The sequence below is a fragment of the Metopolophium dirhodum genome, chromosome 2 (genome assembly GCF_019925205.1).
Source record: "Metopolophium dirhodum isolate CAU chromosome 2, ASM1992520v1, whole genome shotgun sequence".
Lineage (NCBI taxonomy): Eukaryota > Metazoa > Arthropoda > Insecta > Hemiptera > Aphididae > Metopolophium > Metopolophium dirhodum.
Genome location: NC_083561.1, coordinates 40245186 through 40263839, shown reverse-complemented (window position 1 = coordinate 40263839; position 18654 = coordinate 40245186). Strand labels below are relative to the sequence as shown.

The 18654-nt window shown below is 27.1% G+C and overlaps 2 pseudogenes; one reads left to right on the top strand and one right to left on the bottom strand.

Annotated features, from left to right (window-relative positions):
* The first annotated feature begins 4021 nt into the window (after positions 1–4021).
* LOC132938933 (uncharacterized) lies at positions 4022–12403 on the top strand (annotated as a pseudogene).
* A 1100-nt stretch (positions 12404–13503) lies between these two features.
* Positions 13504–13878, bottom strand: LOC132938932 (KRAB-A domain-containing protein 2-like; annotated as a pseudogene).
* Between the last annotated feature and the right edge of the window lie 4776 nt (positions 13879–18654).

Sequence of the window (18654 nt, the reverse complement as noted above, 5' to 3'; positions counted from 1 at the left end):
AGGCTCCCTACTATATTGTTACAATGACATTGAAAAATATTAAAAAATCCTTAGTCACAGTTTTTTATTTAAAAGCATTTAAAGTTCAAATCTTAACAAAGTATGGAAAAATCACGAAAATTAGCAAATGAGGAAATTATATAGAAATCTTGTATTACATTTTCAAATCTTAGATTTAAAAAAGAAAATTTTTTTATGAATTCTCAACTCAAAATATCACGAAAATTAGCAACTTATTTTGAGTTGGGGAATTCATAAAAATTTTCTTTTTAAATCTAAGATTTGAAAATGTAATACAAGATTCCCTCATAAGTTTTTTCTACCCTTATCAAAAAAAAAAATGTCTACAAGCAAATCAATAAATTAAATTTTTATGAATTTCATTTTTACAATATTGGATATTCACTCAATTTCTCATGTAGTGGTTTTTTTATTTTATTGTTATTCAAAAACCAATAACTGTATATACATAAAAATTTTACTGAATGTTTATATTTTCATTTTCTATACACCATAAAATTTTGAAAATATTTTGGACTCTTTTTTTGGGCTGTATACGGACATTGTCAGTTTTTAGTTTTTTTAGTTTTTTTTTCTATAAATATCAATACAATTTTTTTTGTTGGGTAAAAAATCGTGAAAATATAATGCAAGGCTCCTGATATATTGTTAAAATAGCAGTTAAAAAATATATTGGCACAATTTTTTTTTATAAGCATTGAAAGTTCGAATTTTGACGAAATTTATCAAATTTAAAATTTAATAATTATTTTGTAGTTAAAAAATTTATATTCTTACCTTTAAATTTTATAAGAGGTCAATTCACATACATTTTAAAATTAACGGGGCTAAATTTATCTGCTGAATCAATAATATTATTTTATTGCAGACCGGTTACCCAGTTATTGTTCACCTTTTTAACATAGTTCAGATGGTACGTATAGGTTACAGTTGTATCATACTATCCATTGTCAAATATATTTAAGACTTTAAGGTCGTTACACCTGCATGTTTTTGTCACCGTGTTACACACGTATGTTACACACGTACGACATAGATAAAACGCGTTTACGCAGTCTGAGTATAATTCGCTCAATTTAAGTTCTAGATAGCAGATAATAATAATATACAATAAACCCATATTTTTCTACAATCTACACTATATTATATGCTCATTATTATATATTTTATTGTTACTACAATGTCTATAATGACATGATATATGTATCACGTATGTTTATGTTTATTTACGTAGTAAGTACGCACGTTACTAATTTACTATATTAGTACTTAGTAGTCCGTATTTTGTGAAATTTGATTAATACATAAATACATTAAAATAATGTGATTTTGATATTTGTTATCAAATACAAAAATAGGCTATTATACATTTTTCTGGGGGCCTTGGTGATCGACACCCCCCACCGGTTATTGCGCCACTGAATTTAGACCGTCCGGTGTCTATGAAGACATTGTAGAAATTCGCTAGACTAAACCGGTGTAAAAAATAATGCACCGGGATGTTTGGACCATATCATTTACATGGTTCATTATCCCGGCGCGGGATAATGTGAGATAATTTTAAACCGGTTTAGTCTAGCGAATTTCTATATTATATCTGGTGTTCAGGGCCCGTTATAATATTATTATTATATCAAGTAAATAATATTATGTCATCGTCCAGACCGGGTAGTCTGGCGTGGGGTGGAGCAGTTGGCGGTTTAGTCGTCGAAGTTAGTTAAAGCGAACAACCAGAGAGCGCTCATGCGTGGTGCTTACACAGAATAGATAACATTATTTTAATCCAACTGTTGCCGGCCACATCATGGGTTATGGTAGATAAAAATTAAAAAACACATCACTTCGCCGGTCACCACTTGTTAGTTGTCATCGACCAACAACAAGTGATTTTCGTATAACGTCACACTACAGACGGCCACTGCAGAGCACAACATACGTCATCTGTGCATCCAAGACCGTAGTCTCTTAGGCCGTGGCTATACACAGCGTATTCCGCTACATTTTCGTCAAATTAAAAATTCATTGGTGTTCGGAGCATCATCTGTACACGACGGGCGAATACGCTGTGGCTAAAAACGACGTTCGGCATGCGTTTAAGGAGTAAGGACCAAGTACCAAGGCGTTAGTCCTTTCATCTGTCGTCGACTACTCGGTTGCGGACGTGCCAGCAAAACTTTGCAGTTCCTCGCCGTTGATCAACAACTTCACTACGACAGATAAATTACTGGTAACGATGCAGAACGTCAGTTAGCTTGTCTTTTATTATTACTATTATTATTATTATTAAAATTTTGGCGATCCATCCGACTATGATTGGTTTTCATTCTCTGTTTGGTTGATCTCAAACCAGAGACACCTATCTGCCTATCCCGTCTCTGTCGTATCCGGGACTGTCAATTTTGCACTCGTCTTGCATTGTTTAAGACTCGACACAATCATCTACGGACCTATCGCGTCGCCTGGTCAGCGTTCATGTTGCGTACGTTTCTAGTTTCTAAATAAGATGGCTACTATTCGTTTTTGTAAAGGTTCATGGGTATTTTTTATTGACAAGAATCAGTGGTCATCGATGGTGTGTAGGTATTCAGAATTGTATTTCTCCCCGTTTTTAGATATTATATTTACATTATTATTATGCATGAATACTTGAATATATAAGAGAGCGCTACACCTGCAAGCGTTCTCTCTGTCTTACAAACGCAAAAAAATTGAAACTGTACGCTCAGCAAATCACATTTAGCTCAAGTATTACTTTCTTGATTTTTAATTAAGGAAGTATGGCAATTTTAAAATTTCAAGATTTTGTGTTGAATAGGAAAATAATAATAATGTAACACAGTAATAATGAGTAGGTGGGTAATTAAGCTAGTTTTAATATAAAATATTAGTGAGAGAGATCCGTTATCACACTCAATTTGAATCCACACAAACGTCGGCGTGAACAGTCTCAAAATTTCTATTTTTTAACTTTTCTCCTAAACCATGATAGTTAGAAAGTTTGTTGATAGCTCATTAAAAAGGAATTATCAATTAGATACAAAATGTGAAGTTAAAAATTTTTTAAAAAAATTATTTTATTTTTAACTGTTAAAAAAATAGTTATTTTTTTGCTATATTTTCATTTAGATAGATCTCTGAAACTGGTAAACGGATTTTGTTTTTTGGGGTCTTGATAGATTCACATTGGCCAGGAGAAATGTAGTAACGATTTCCAGAACTTTATCTTCAATTCTTAATTCTCTACAAATCTATAAAGCTGAAAAACATCATAAAACGCCCAATAAAATGGGTTTTATTTTTTTTTAAAGCTTTGTAGTGAATTAACTATTAAAGATAAAGTCTTGAAAATCTTCACCGCACTTATCCTAGCCAATATGAATCTAACTAGACCCCCAAACAACAAAATCCCGCTCTTCAGTTTCAGAGATCTATCCAGAGCCCTGAACTTTCTATTAACCAGAGTTTTAATTGAGATTGAGCCCGGCAACTTAGGCCATTAACTGATTTGTTTTTTTCATAGGTTGTTTGTAGGTTGTTAGTAGAGGAGGGGAGAGGGTTGGAAATATGTTTTGTATGTGTGGCAAGGATTTGTTGCTAAAAAACCCCGGGGTGATCGTTATGTACACTCAGTGCGTATCCTTAGTTGAGTGCATGCGCGGCTAGAAACACCAAGCCACTAATTAATTTTTGTTTCTACTCATAATATGAATAAATGCTGTTAAATGCTTATTATAAGTTATTTAATATTTAAAACTACAATGAGCAATACACTTAAACAATTTTTTTTTTTTCAATTTTATAGGTTAGAGTTTACATTTAATATTTTTTTTTATTAAAGTACTAACATAATTCCTTGCATAATACTTATCAAAGTATTAAGTATTTAATTTAAACATACATTTTCATTTTTATATATTTTGAATAAAATTAATAATTTTTTTGTGTTGTATTACAGATATTTACATAATTTGAGGATTTTGATTGAAAACTTGGATGTACTATGTTGAGTCATCAAAGGGGAGTAAGACCACATATTGAATTTAGTCGCAAGCATTAAAAGAGATATCGATATAACTGATACAAATAAAAAATTATGCAAGAACTAAAAAAAACTAATAAAGATAGAAAATCAATGCAAAATACTACTAAAAAAGAGAAAGTTGTAACAGTTAAATCTGTGGATATTGGGTTACCAGGTACAAGAAAAAAAAGAGCTCTTAAAGAACAAATTGAAACTTTTGTTGAAGGAATGACTCCATTAAAAAAAGTCTAATACCCAGCAAGATACTTTAAATAAAGGAAAACTTGATGAAATACAAAAAGTAAAATTTGTTTAATATCTTTTATATGCTTTTTATTACTTAATTTTACCAGGAGTTTAAATTAGTTTGGTATTGCCTAATAATTGTTCGGGCAGTAAGAAATATTAGTTAGAAATTCACTCGAATTTTTAAACTATCGGAGCTAAACGTGTCTGCAAAGCGTACAATTTGGTATGCTACACACTTGTAAAAGGGAGACAACTAATGTCGGTGTAAGGTCCTCTTAAGTAAAAATTCTTAATTTAAAATTTTGTTTTTAACGATGATTACTTATTATTGATTGACCAAAGTTAAAAGTTGTTACTTCATTATACAAAAATACTGTATACATCTATTATTATTGCAGTTACAATTAAATTAAATTTCAGATGTTCGATTAATGAAGTACTTTACTTCACTTTATAACTCAATATATTTAATTTAATTCAATTTTAGTAGTTGCTCGATATTTTTCATAGGATTGATAAATGTAGCATTGAAAATAAAATCTTAGCTAAACCATAGCTATTTATACTAATATAATATGTTTTCAAAAAGTAATGTTTTGTTTTATTACATATTTTAGCATTCGCAATCAAAAACCAAAGAAGTTGTAACTACTAAATCAAGTGTATCAGTTTTAAACCATCTTACAGATGAAGAGGAGAAAGCAACTTCAAATGATTTAAACCCATCACCTGTGTATGTTTATAAAATTCATATAAATCTATGCTCTGTCCAGTGATTGAAACCGCAATTCTGCATCGCCCAGCTATTGAAACCTGTTTCCCTATAGTAGGGTGTTGCGCAGAAAAATGGATTTTGATTGACCCACTCAGTGTTATGTTGCTGGACAGAGGAAATGTAAGTCATATTAATTAATATTGATATTATTTTTTGTTAATTTAGTAATATTGAAGTTGAGCCATTAGATAAAGACTCACCAGTGATTGTTGGAGATAACTTAGGTGTATACTATGGAGATGAACAAGCCACAACTTATGGTGCAAAAGTAAGTTATTCAAATGCATATAAAAATATATAGGTATATTTTTTTTTTATAGTATAATCAATATTAGGTTGAATTTTTCTAACCATAATATTAATTTGTGTATAACACAATATTACAATCAAGCCAAAGAAATAAATTTTATTTTTATCATTATAAATAACCTATAAAGGTAAACAAAATAATTACCTATTAATAGTTTGTGATGATCAAACAGATTATCCTATAACTTATAAAATATACTATGTATAAATAAATTATTATATTAGTAGTTAATAACAGCTTTCTTTAAATATTTAAAATAAATTGTTCTTATTGTAATCAAATCTTATTCAAAAATTAAATGTCTATATTTTAATTATCTTAAAAATTATCATAGTTACCAAGTTCGTTTCACATTCTCGCCAGTTTTAATTAATCAATGTTTTGTTCTTACGTTAAATTTGAGTTTTAATTCAATTCCATCATCCCATAACGTTAATATTTTGATATGTAAACATTTATAATACCTATGTTTGGATTTGTAGTATTTAAAATAATCAAATTACTAAAATATTATACATTTTTAGTTTATTGACATGTGTGGTTTTAAAAGAGCAATGAAATATTATGCACATTTTAAAGGATGGAATTTACGTTCTGATGTAGTGCATATTGTTAATAAAACCAAGGAACCGGAACCAGAACCCAAAGTTGATAATGACACATATTCTTTAAAAACTAATCCTCCTGAAGTATGTATAATAACTGTAAAAATATTGTAAAATAATTTAAATTAATTTCCATTTTTAGATTATGTATTTTATATTAAAAAGTTTTTTAAAGATCATTTTATTTTCAAACTATATTTTTGTAACTATAATTAATAATACGTTTTTGTTAATGTTAGTTATTTAGAACTATATATATTCTAAATTCTATGGCTCTAGGCCTACCACTTCTCCAAAAACTTTCATTAAAAACTTGATGAAATACCAAAAGTAAAATTTGTTTAATATCTTTTATATGCTTTTTATTACTTAATTTTACCAGGAGTTTAAATTAGTTGGTATTGCCTAATAATTGTTCGGGCAATAAGAAATATTAGTTAGAAATTCACTCGAATTTTTAAACTATCGGAGCTAAACGTGTCTGCAAAGCGTACAATTTGGTATGCTACACACTTGTAAAAGGGAGACAACTAATGTCGGTGTAAGGTCCTCTTAAGTAAAAATTCTTAATTTAAAATTTTGTTTTTAACGATGATTACTTATTATTGATTGACCAAAGTTAAAGGTTGTTACTTCATTATACAAAAATACTGTATACATCTATAATTATTGCAGTTACAATTAAATTAAATCTAAGATGTTCGATTAATGAAGTACTTTACTTCACTTTATAACTCAATATATTTAATTTAATTCAATTTTAGTAGTTGCTCGATATTTTTCATAGGATTGATAAATGTAGCATTGAAAATAAAATCTTAGCTATAACATAGCTATTTATACTAATATAATATGTTTTCAAAAAGTAATATTTTGTTTTATTACATATTTTAGCATTCGCAATCAAAAACCAAAGAAGTTGTAACTACTAAATCAAGTGTATCAGTTTTAAACCATCTTACAGATGAAGAGGAGAAAGCAACTTCAAATGATTTAAACCCATCACCTGTGTATGTTTATAAAATTCATATAAATCTATGCTCTGTCCAGTGATTGAAACCGCAATTCTGCATCGCCCAGCTATTGAAACCTGTTTCCCTATAGTAGGGCGTTGCACAGAAAAATGGATTTTGATTGGCCCACTCAGTGTTATGTTGCTGGACAGAGGAAATGTAAGTCATATTATTTAATATTGATATTATTTTTTGTTAATTTAGTAATATTGATGTTGAGCCATTTGATAAAGACTCACCAGTGATTGTTGGAGATAACTTAGGTGTACGCTATGGAGATGAACAAGCCACAACTTATGATGTAAAAGTAAGTTATTCAAATACTTACGTATAATCAATATTAGGTTGAATTTTTCTAACTATAATATTAATTTGTGTATAACACAATATTACAATCAAGCCAAAGAAATAAATCTTATTTTTATCATTATAAATAACCAATAAAGGTAAACAAAATAATTACCTATTAATAGTTTGTGATGATCAAACAGATTATCCTATAACTTATAAAATATACTATGTATAAATAAATTAATGTATTAGTAGTTAATAAGAGCTTTCTTTAAATATTTAAAATAAATTGTTCTTATTGTAATCAAATCTTATTCAAAAATTAAATGTCTATATTTTAATTATCTTAAAAATTATCATAGTTACCAAGTTCGTTTCACATTCTCGCCAGTTTTAATTAATCAATGTTTTGTTCTTACGTTAAATTTGAGTTTTAATTCAATTCCATCATCCCATAACGTTAATATTTTGATATGTAAACATTTATAATACCTATGTTTGGATTTGTAGTATTTAAAATAATCAAATTACTAAAATATTATACATTTTTAGTTTATTGACATGTGTGGTTTTAAAAGAGCAATGAAATATTATGCACATTTTAAAGGATGGAATTTACGTTCTGATGTAGTGCATATTGTTAATAAAACCAAGGAACCGGAACCAGAACCCAAAGTTGATAATGACACATATTCTTTAAAAACTAATCCTCCTGAAGTATGTATAATAACTGTAAAAATATTGTAAAATAATTTAAATTAATTTCCATTTTTAGATTATGTATTTTATATTAAAAAGTTTTTTAAAGATCATTTTATTTTAAAACTATATTTTTGTAACTATGATTAATAATACGTTTTTGTTAATGTTAGTTATTTAGAACTATATATATTCTAAATTCTATGGCTCTAGGGCTAGTGCTCTCTTTGTGGCCCGAGTATAAATGCCATGGATCTAGGGTTACCACCTCTCCGGGTTTCACCAGAGTAATCAAGTTTTACATATAAATCTACAGGCTAGAGATTCAATGAATTATTTTCCCGGGTCGTCATAAAATTTTAGTATATTTATATAATTGTACAACGTGTTACAGGGGAAGTGACCGGCCGACGTCTTATGAAAGTATACCAAAAACGATGAAAACATATCCTTTAAAATTTTTTTTTTATCAAAGCCAAATACCTATTACACATTTTTTCATGCATCTTTAAAACTTTTCAAGATTTTGTCATAATTTTTATTTTATTTTAAAGCTATTTAATTGTCCTATCAACCAACATACACAGTTAAACCAGAAATTTGCAAATTATTTTTATTAAATTTAAAAAATAAACATTTTTTCAAAAAAAATTAATATTTTTTAAAGTATTTTTCGAATAATTTAGTATTTAGTATTTACTACAGGTTTTTTTTTAAATGTTAAAGTTTTTTAATTGAATACAAATAATTTGCACATTTCTGGTTTCATTGTGTATGTTTTTTAATAGTACAATTAAATAGCTTTAAAATAAAAACAAATCGTGTCATAAAGTTGAAAAGTTTTGAAGATGCATAAACAAATGTGTGATAGGTTTTTTTTTGATGAAAAAAAAGTCAATTACTAAACTTTAGAACTTACTAACTTAAAAAATGAAAAAATTAAACCCACTCTTTAAAGGGTGCTTATTTTTTTCATTATTTTTGGTATACATTCATATTATGATGTCGACTGATCACTTACCCTCAGAGCACATTGTATATTATAGTTTGTCAAATGTTTGTAAAGCAACGAATAATATAAAAAATATTTTAATTATTATAATATTTTCATATTTCCTAAAAATAACACTTGTTGAACTCGTGTCTTCTTTTATGGGAAATATGTGGAGTAATGAAAGAAATTTAAATAAAAAACATATTTTTTATTTTTTAATAATAAAATATGTGATTATATAATATTTTTTTGCATTTTATTATTTATATTTTCACTTCATAAACTAAGCTATACATTACAAAACGACGTATCTTTGGATAATAACCTTTTTTCTTTTGCTTATCGGCCCAGATTTTTTTAGTAGTTGCTAAAATTAAAAAAAAAAACTAAAATGTTTATTTAATACATTTAATAATATTATTTTGTTTATGCTTATTATATACATTGACATGATTGATTAATTGTTCTCAACAGTTTGCCAATACAATAATAATTTTTTTTTGCAAAATAGTATGCACTATGCACATAATATCGGGAAGGGAGGGATACCATTAATATATATGTAAAAAAATTTTTATTGTTATATTCCATAAAATAAATCATTATACCATGTTTTTATGGGAGGGTGGTATAACATAAGAGTAGGTATGTGATATTATTGGTGGGTAACATACTACATGCGTTTAGTTTTTTGGTAGGTAGCACACTACACGAGTATATATGCTATAAATTATAAATAATGATAATATATTATTTAATCATTTTAAAATAGTTAAATTTTAAAATTGTATTCAAATATATATAATAATTAATAAAAAAAACATTATTACTCTATCAGTATATTCACACAAGTGGTATATTAACTTATAGAGTTTTAATGTTTTTAATATAATTTTGAGAAACAACTTTTTTTCAATATTAACTTATAGTTTTTAGAATTGGTATTGGGTTTATTCAAACTTAATGTACATACATATTATATTATTATTATATTATTCATACTAGAGCACTAGAATACGAGGATTTCATGAAAACACTATGCCCAGTACCAGCAAAAGTGTTTATTATCAAGATTTTGATGTAAATAGCGAACTATTTTGTGAAGAGACTATACCAGGTAGTCCAACTAGTACATCAGAAGAGCAAAATAATCAAGAAGAAAGAAAAAAAGCTCCTCAAGAACTCTATGAAGAAAGAGAAGCTGTTATAGCCATATATGCCAAGAATCACTCTTTAAATAAATCAAATACTTTGATGGGTGCTACTAAAGAAAAAAAGATAGAAATATATACTAATATTTTTCATAAGTAATTTTATTGTATTAATAGAATATAATATAGATTTAAGAGGTTGGACAAAATATAGTGGATCTGTGTTCAGCAATTAAAAGTTAATGCTGTTAGCTGTAATATAAGAGTAAAGGTGAGAACATTATCTGTGTTCTCTCATTAACATTTTTACAATATTTTGTAATCATGACCATTTTTAAATATTCTTACTTTATATCAATGGTTTTTAACCTTTTTGAAATTATGACACATTTTATCTTTTCAATTTGTCAATTTGTTTTATGTTCCACTTACGTAAAGCGTTTAGCTATACTACAGTAATATTAAGTTCTTTATCTTTAGAGAATGCTTCACAGGAATTTGTTGTCTCCGTCTTACAAGTGTATAACAGTTAGAGTGAATCGACTTACTATACAACTTGATGTTAAGAATATTATCTGTGTTTATATGTGGTTTTTTTAGTATAGTTCAATTTGGTATCTAGTTTCACATGTGTAATAGTTATAGCGTAAATTAAAAAACTCATAAACCACTTAAAAACTGAACTATTGTAAAAAAAACCACATAAAAACACAGATAATGTCCTTACCATCATGTTTCATAATAGGTCGATTCACTCTAATTTATAAATTAATGAAATTAAATGTGATCTGCTGAGCGCAAATTTGAAATGTTATGCACTTGTAAGATAGAGACATCAAATGCCCGTGTAGCGTCTTGGAAAATGAATGAGATGCAGACATGGAGGGTTCACCATTCTCTTAAGGGTATCAAGGCCGGTGTGTTTTTTGTACAAAAACATGTCTTACAGGAAAACCTCTCATACCTTGCAGAACAGTTCGGTTTTGTTAATTTTTTTTATTAAAAAGGAAACATTTTGCAGGTCTAATCAAAGCCCGATTTTCAAAATTATAACTATAGAAGCTAAAATATGTATTTAAATAATGCACAATATTTTTATTTTTCAAATGTAGTTTTCTAGAACTATTTAAAACAAATAAAAACTGGTTTTAATCTGACCTGAAAAAAGTTCTCATCTTTCAAATAAAAAAAATTATTATAATTCAACTTATCAACGAGGCATGCAAGATTTTCCTGTGAAGTCACTTTTGTTGATATAATAGACTGTATCGGGCATTAGATCAGAAGGAATGTATTTTAACTAAGGTCGCAACTAAAATATAAAATATAATTTTCAAATTTTATAGAATCTCGGAAAATTGGAAAAACCGGCATTGACTTCCTTAAGAAAATTATTTTACTGTCTTAAAACTGTACTGTTTTTTTTTTTTATTAATTTATTAATTAAAATGCCTTCAAACAGTTAAATAATATTAGTGCATACTAACTGATGAATGCTACATTAATATCCCATGGTTAAATGTAGAATTTTATTTTTAAGATTGTCTGTGTCCCATTTATTTTCATATTACATTAATTTATTGTAATAAATTGTAATTTTAAACATTTTAGTTTTATCAAAAACTATGGAGATGGAGATGGATTTCAACCTAATTGTGATCTAGTAACTGCTAAAGTATGTTATATTCATACTAAATGTGTAAACAATGGAATAGAAACAGAACATGTTTTAAAGAGTAAGTAACACAGTTGTAGATATACTGGTTTCACAACTTTATGAAATAAATGGACCCTCTTATAATTGCATTTTCATCATTTATAATAAGAATGAAGAACTAGTGAGCACCTTGTGAGAAATTTTTAAAATATTTACTTAAACAACCATGGTCTGTACGACAGTTTTATGGTTTGCCGCTAGGGTTCATTGCAATCTAGTTCTATGGTGAGCCTTATTGCCTGACATACTGAATGTTCCATGTCTTTTGAGCAATTTAAAATTTGAGTTGTGCAACCAGTATATCTACATCCGTGGTAGAAGTTACAATATATTTCGAGTTATTTTTGAAAAATGTATAATATTATTATTGAATGTACTCACAAAAATAGTAAAGCTGCTTGAAAACCCAGAATCCAAGCTCAAAATTAATAGTAATGAGGAATTGTCAAATTCTACTACTACTTTTCCTATATTTTCTCCAGGTAATTAGAAAAATAAATCTTTTAATTAAATATAATTCTTTAACAGCTGTTCTTCAAAATGTCTGTTCACTTTAAATCAAAGTAAATGTTAATTAAATATGTCCGCAGTGATGTACTGATGCATGTTATATTTATATCTCTATATTTAAATTAAAAAAGTAGTATGTCGTGATGAAAAACCAGCTAAAAAAGAAAATTCTATATTTACAAAAGATGGAAAACCATTGAATAAATTCTATAAAAAAGTTAAATTTTTTCTTTATATATGTCACCGGCAATATGGATAATTCAGGTATTTTGAAAAATGCCTAGGCATTATATATACTGCCGAACCATTTTAGGAAATGTAGATAAAACGTGATTTTCAATATTATTTTATATACATATAACCTATGTATTTTATAAAATACCTAGGCGTTATGTAAAATCCCAATTTTTTTTTTAGGCAAAGTAAAAAACAATTTATCATAATATGTTATAATATTATAATAAGATTCTTATAATTCTTATATATTATTACTCATATTACAAAATTTAATTTTTATCTATTATTATATTTTTATACATAGGTATTGCTATATTATTAATATTATTGTTATATTAAGTGCTATTATTTATACATTTTACTTAACCTACTAGCTATTTATTACAACGTGTTGTAGAAAAATGGAATTTTGAAGTGCATAAAACATTGTTTTTAAGACAAATAATGCACTTTCTATTTTAACACTTGGTCTTCCAAACACATTTTAAAAATCCTTGGCCAGTTCCTGTCGAACTTTCCTTTGCGACTGTTCGTAACGCCACTTCTGTGTCTGTTGGAACCTTGTAAATCTGTGAACAGTGTGAACTGACTTCTGGCGTATAACTGCTTCAGAACTCCATCCAGAGTTCCTAATAATAAAGAATAATAAAAACCATCACATGTCAGCTAAAAAAAATAAAATGTCTTACTTAATAATACTAAACACATCATTTTTAAACTTATTTATTACCTCTAAAACAACTGCCAGTATACTTTGTACGTCTTAACATCCTTTATCTACCTCAGAAACTGGAACACGTTTAGTTGAATGAACTGCCAACGGCAATATCCGACCACACCTTCAGTTTTTTTGCTTGATTTTCAATATTTTCCTTGGCTCTAGTTCGCATGAAATTGGGGTTTTCGTTATTTAATTTGATAGTTGCCCGGATAGTTCATTTTTGACATTTGAATTAATTGCTGGTGCTTGTTCTGAGATTAATTCAGCTAACTGTTCTTCATTTTCTATCATACTTATTACATTGTGTGGTAAATTTGAAGTGTTTGGACCAATTTTAATTTTGCAGCCAAATATAGCTTTATATGGAGACATTTTAATGCCAGAATGATAAGCTCGGTTTTTCATAAGCTGGATGAAGTGATGTCCTTGGCTCCAGTATCGGTTTTTTTCATCTTGCAACTACGTTGTCAACATATTCTCAATATCCTGATTAGCTCGTTCTACACTACCTTGAGATTGGCTGTGCCTCGGTTTGCCATGTACAATTTTTAATTCGGGCCACATGTTTCTTAAATTATTGTTGGTAATAGGCGATACCCAATTTTGTTTATTTTTATCATATTTCCTACTCCACATTATACATAATACCTAGGTAAAGCTGTATTATGTGTATTTCCGTGTGATTTTTGGCATTTTATATAATGCCTAGGTATTTTGCAAAATACCGGATCATCCACGTTGCCGATCTGAATGATAAATTATACTAGATTGGATAAAAACATGTTTGAGTGGACATTACTGACTTATAATTTATAAATACCTATTAACTAATATGTAATAAAAATTATAATTTTTCATTACATCAATATGAAATTTTTACTTTTTAACTCCAGAAATGACTTCATCACAGCGACAAGCTGTGATACTAGCTGAAATGAACAAGTTGCAATCTTCATTTAAAAAATGTCAGAAGAAGTTAGCTATTATCGATAAAAGAGTTAAAAAAATTCAAAAGCGAAAAAGAAAAATGGCAAAAGCTACTGCTACTACTACGATTTAATGGAAACGTGTTTTTTTTTTTTTTTATTAAAATATATAAACTATATAAATTAAATAATTTTATTTACATTTGTATACAAATCAAAATCAATCTATAATATGTGTTAATATCTTAGTTATTTTATTATCACAATTTAAAATATGCAGGTTACTCAACACCGTATAGAAATTGGTCTGCTTACAATTTATCCCCAAAAATCAGCTGTTCACCATAGGAAGTAGTACCGCTTATTGCTCGCAGTGTACATTATTATATGTACTATTTTGAAATAAAAAAAAAAATGTGTCTCATGAAAATTTACCTACATTGTTTAATTACATTAATTTCCAAACATTGGGTATGCACAGGCAAATAATACTGTGTTGAGTAAACTGTATGTCTTAAATCATAGGTATTATACGTACCAATGTACTATATTATGATTTAAGCCAACAATTTTGAAAGTAAAAATAAATAATTTCTAAACAAAAAATCAATTTGTATATCTTTGTAATATCTAGTATTAAATACAGTTATATTATAATAATTATAATCAATAGAAGAAATAAACTTCATTTATAATGTTTATTTTAGTATTAAGATGAATAAAAAAAAGGTGTTTTTTCCATTGGTAAATTGAGTTTGAGACCACTGATCTAAGCCCTAAGACCACACATCTGAATCATGAATTATAAATGATAAATAAATAAATACCTAATTATAAATTTATAATATAGGTACTTAAGACAGTAAGACCTATCTAAATATTAAATTACCACAAAAATGTACCTTATAAAAATGTTATGTCGGATAATTTCTTAAATCTGCTTTTTATTTTCTAAATGACAATTTTTAAAACTTAAAAATTTCTCATAGTTATTAGCTATAAATAGCTTAATAGCACAAAGTGTTAAAATATTTTGAAAAATTTACCATGTATGGAAAATGCCAATATAATTATTTGGTCAAAATTTCGAGTGACTTCTGTTATTCGTTTTTGAATTAGGTACAATAAAATATCAAAAGTCTATTAGGTAATTGGATTTCGTTAATTTACCACTGAATATCAAATATCTTTAACATTTTTAGTTCAAACCGTTCTATAAAATTAATTTTACATTCAGGTAAAAAAAGTTTTTATCGTCAATAAATAAAAAACTTTTTTACAAAATTCATAAAATTTCTCAAGGCTAAAAATACAGCTCAAACAGAGTCAATTGAGTCAAATATTTCGAAAATAATATATGGAAAATACCTCGAGAAATACAAATATAAATATTGGGTGAACATTTTAAGTGTATACATTATAATAATGATATTGTAAAAATAAAAAAAACACACATCATTGTAATCTATTTTAAGAATCTAACATTTGTAAATTGACAAAAAGTTAAAATATTATTCAGGCTTATATTATACATATAACTAATTCTTCAAACTAAACCTAATTTCACTTTTAAAATTTAGGTGTGCCTAGTGGTACATATACCTAAGTCTAAAAAGATTTTTTAATTTTTAATTTCGTTATTTATATATGCACCACAATCGTATACGATTTTATTTTTTTAAATAGTATTGTATTTACTTATGACTAGGGCTAGGATTTATATGTAAATACATATTTTCTCTGCGACATGATAAACTAATTTCGGCAAGTGATAATTTTGTTCCACAAGATTTTTGATAAAACGAGCTATATAATTTGATTTTTACATATTTTGTCATAAATACATGTTTTTACATATTTCACAACTATTCAATTTTTTTTCACATATTTAGACAATTATACTGTTTTAATGTCTTTTCTTCAGAGTTCAGAATTATTGAAAGGTTATCATGACTATATTATTGATTATATCGACGATCTTTTGAATTTGAAAATTTTAAAGTGCAAGTTATTATTATAACTGTGATCAAGATAATTAGATAACTAAATAAATAACAATTTTTTATTACATTTTATTTTGTTATTAATTATTATAAAAAATTTACGACAATATCAGCGATCTTTTGGTTTCGAAAATTTAAAAATGAATGTTATTAATTGTAATCAATATAATTAGATAAAAATACATTTTTTATTACATTTTATTATACCTATAATTAATTATTATTATTATTATTTTTTTGATAATACATATTGTAATAACTTAGAAATAAGATTATTATAAAAACGACTCCTGTCGATAGTTATATTAAAATCAGATGTTAAAATAGTAAAATTAAGCTATTACCTTCCTCCAGGTATTCGGAGGGCTCTCGAGATCGTGTATTCGAGAATTAGATCAAATACACCGTACAATGTAATTTTATGTAAAAAGCACATATAATGTATTAACTGCAATAAATATAAAATATTATATTATATGTATTACCTGATCCGCAGTTGTTTGTAGATAATACTGTAGGAGTTTTAGGTTTTAAATGAAACAAAGTAATACTTCAAATACAAAAATTGAATTAAAGAACGCACTGAATATTGCTCGTATAAGGAGTCTATAGTTGTCGCTCGTTGAAATCGGTTTTTTGAGACTTGAGAGGTTGTTACTCTGGTGGTTGGTGCTCATGCACTGGTTTAAGGGACGACACGTATATGCCGACCAGAGAGTGGTAGGTGGTTTTATCAAAGGTTTTTGTATTTCCACGAACTAGATTTCTCTTTGGCGGCAAAGACCTTTTTGTCGGTGACAATAGTTTTATTGGGGATGACCGATTTCTACGAACAACAGTCTGGCCGTTATTTATTATTCTGTAAGATTTTAGTTTATTTATTATAATGATGTGTGAGCATATCATTACATCCACCCTGCACTTTTTTGTGTTGTGCCCTCACAACACCGCTCGTGGGCGAGAGTGAGAGCAATACATATATATATTGAATATAAGAGAGGGAGAAAAACAAATTTTAAAGTTCAAAAATTGAAAGTTGAAAGTTTATAAGTACGAATTTAATTCAAATAGGACATATATTGATATATATACATGTTTATTTATACAATCTATAAAGGGTAATGGAATAAAATTGAGGTTTACATATTATAAAGGAAAAATTAAGAAGATAGAACTGAAACTGAAAGTTCTTTCTACCTTCATTCCATTGTTATGTTTCTATTATTGATAATGATCTTATATGTTTTATATTTTAAGTTCCCTATCTGGTGTTGTAATGATAGCTATACAATTTTTTTTTTAAGTTTAATATTTGTGTACAATAGATTGAAATGATAGATGCATTTTTTTTACATATTTTGTTCTTATTCTATATTTTTTTTTTACATAGTTTTAACTTTTAACCAATGACATTTTTGGTATGTTTATCTAATTATACACATTTGATGATTAATTTGCTTACAATGTACTTAGTTCATAGAAGTTTTTTTTTATGATAACTTAGAAGTTTTCCGATTTCTACGAACGACAGTCTGACCGTTATTTATTATTCTGTAAGATTATAGTTTATTTATTATAATGATGTGTGAGCATATCATTACAATATTTCGAATTCCTTAGGACATATTTATGTACATATTTTAGATTCTGAGCGAAGCGATGAATGTATTGATTCTACAATGATGTGTGTTTTTTTTTTATTTTTTTATTTATTTTTTTATTTTTTTATTTTTATTATTTTTTTTTTATTTTTGTGTGTCATCACCTTTTAGGACAGTAAAAGTGCTTGGATTTTCTTCAATAGTAACTTTTCTGATAGGAAAGTGAATCTAGTTGGTACTTTATGGGGGGTGAAAAGTAAAAATTTCCCAGTAGTTTTCACAAGCGACGTGAAAAACAAAAGAAAAATTAAAGAAAAACGGGAATTTTTACGCAAAATCTGTTTTCGAGAAAATCGATTTTGGTTTTTGGTGTAACTCTAAAACAAATGACCGTAGGGACATGAAATTTTGACTGAATGTTTATATTAGCATTTTCTATACACCATAAAATTTACAAAATATTTTGACTCTTTTTGAGCTGTTTACGGCCATTGTCAGTTTTCAATTTTTTTAGTTTTTTTTTCTATAAATATCAATAAAATTTTATCTGTTCAGTAAAAAAGCTTGAAAATTTAATAGAAGGCTCCTAGGTTATTGTTTCAAAGGCAGATGAAAAAAATTAAAAATCCTTAGTCACAGTTTTTAATTATAAGCATTTAAAGTTCAAATTTTGACAAAATACGGAAAAATCACGAAAAATAGCAAATTATTTTGAGTTGAGAATTCATAAAAATTTTTCTTTTTAAATCTAAGATTTGAAAATGTAATATAAGATTACTTATAAGTTTGTCTACCTCTATCAAAAAAAAA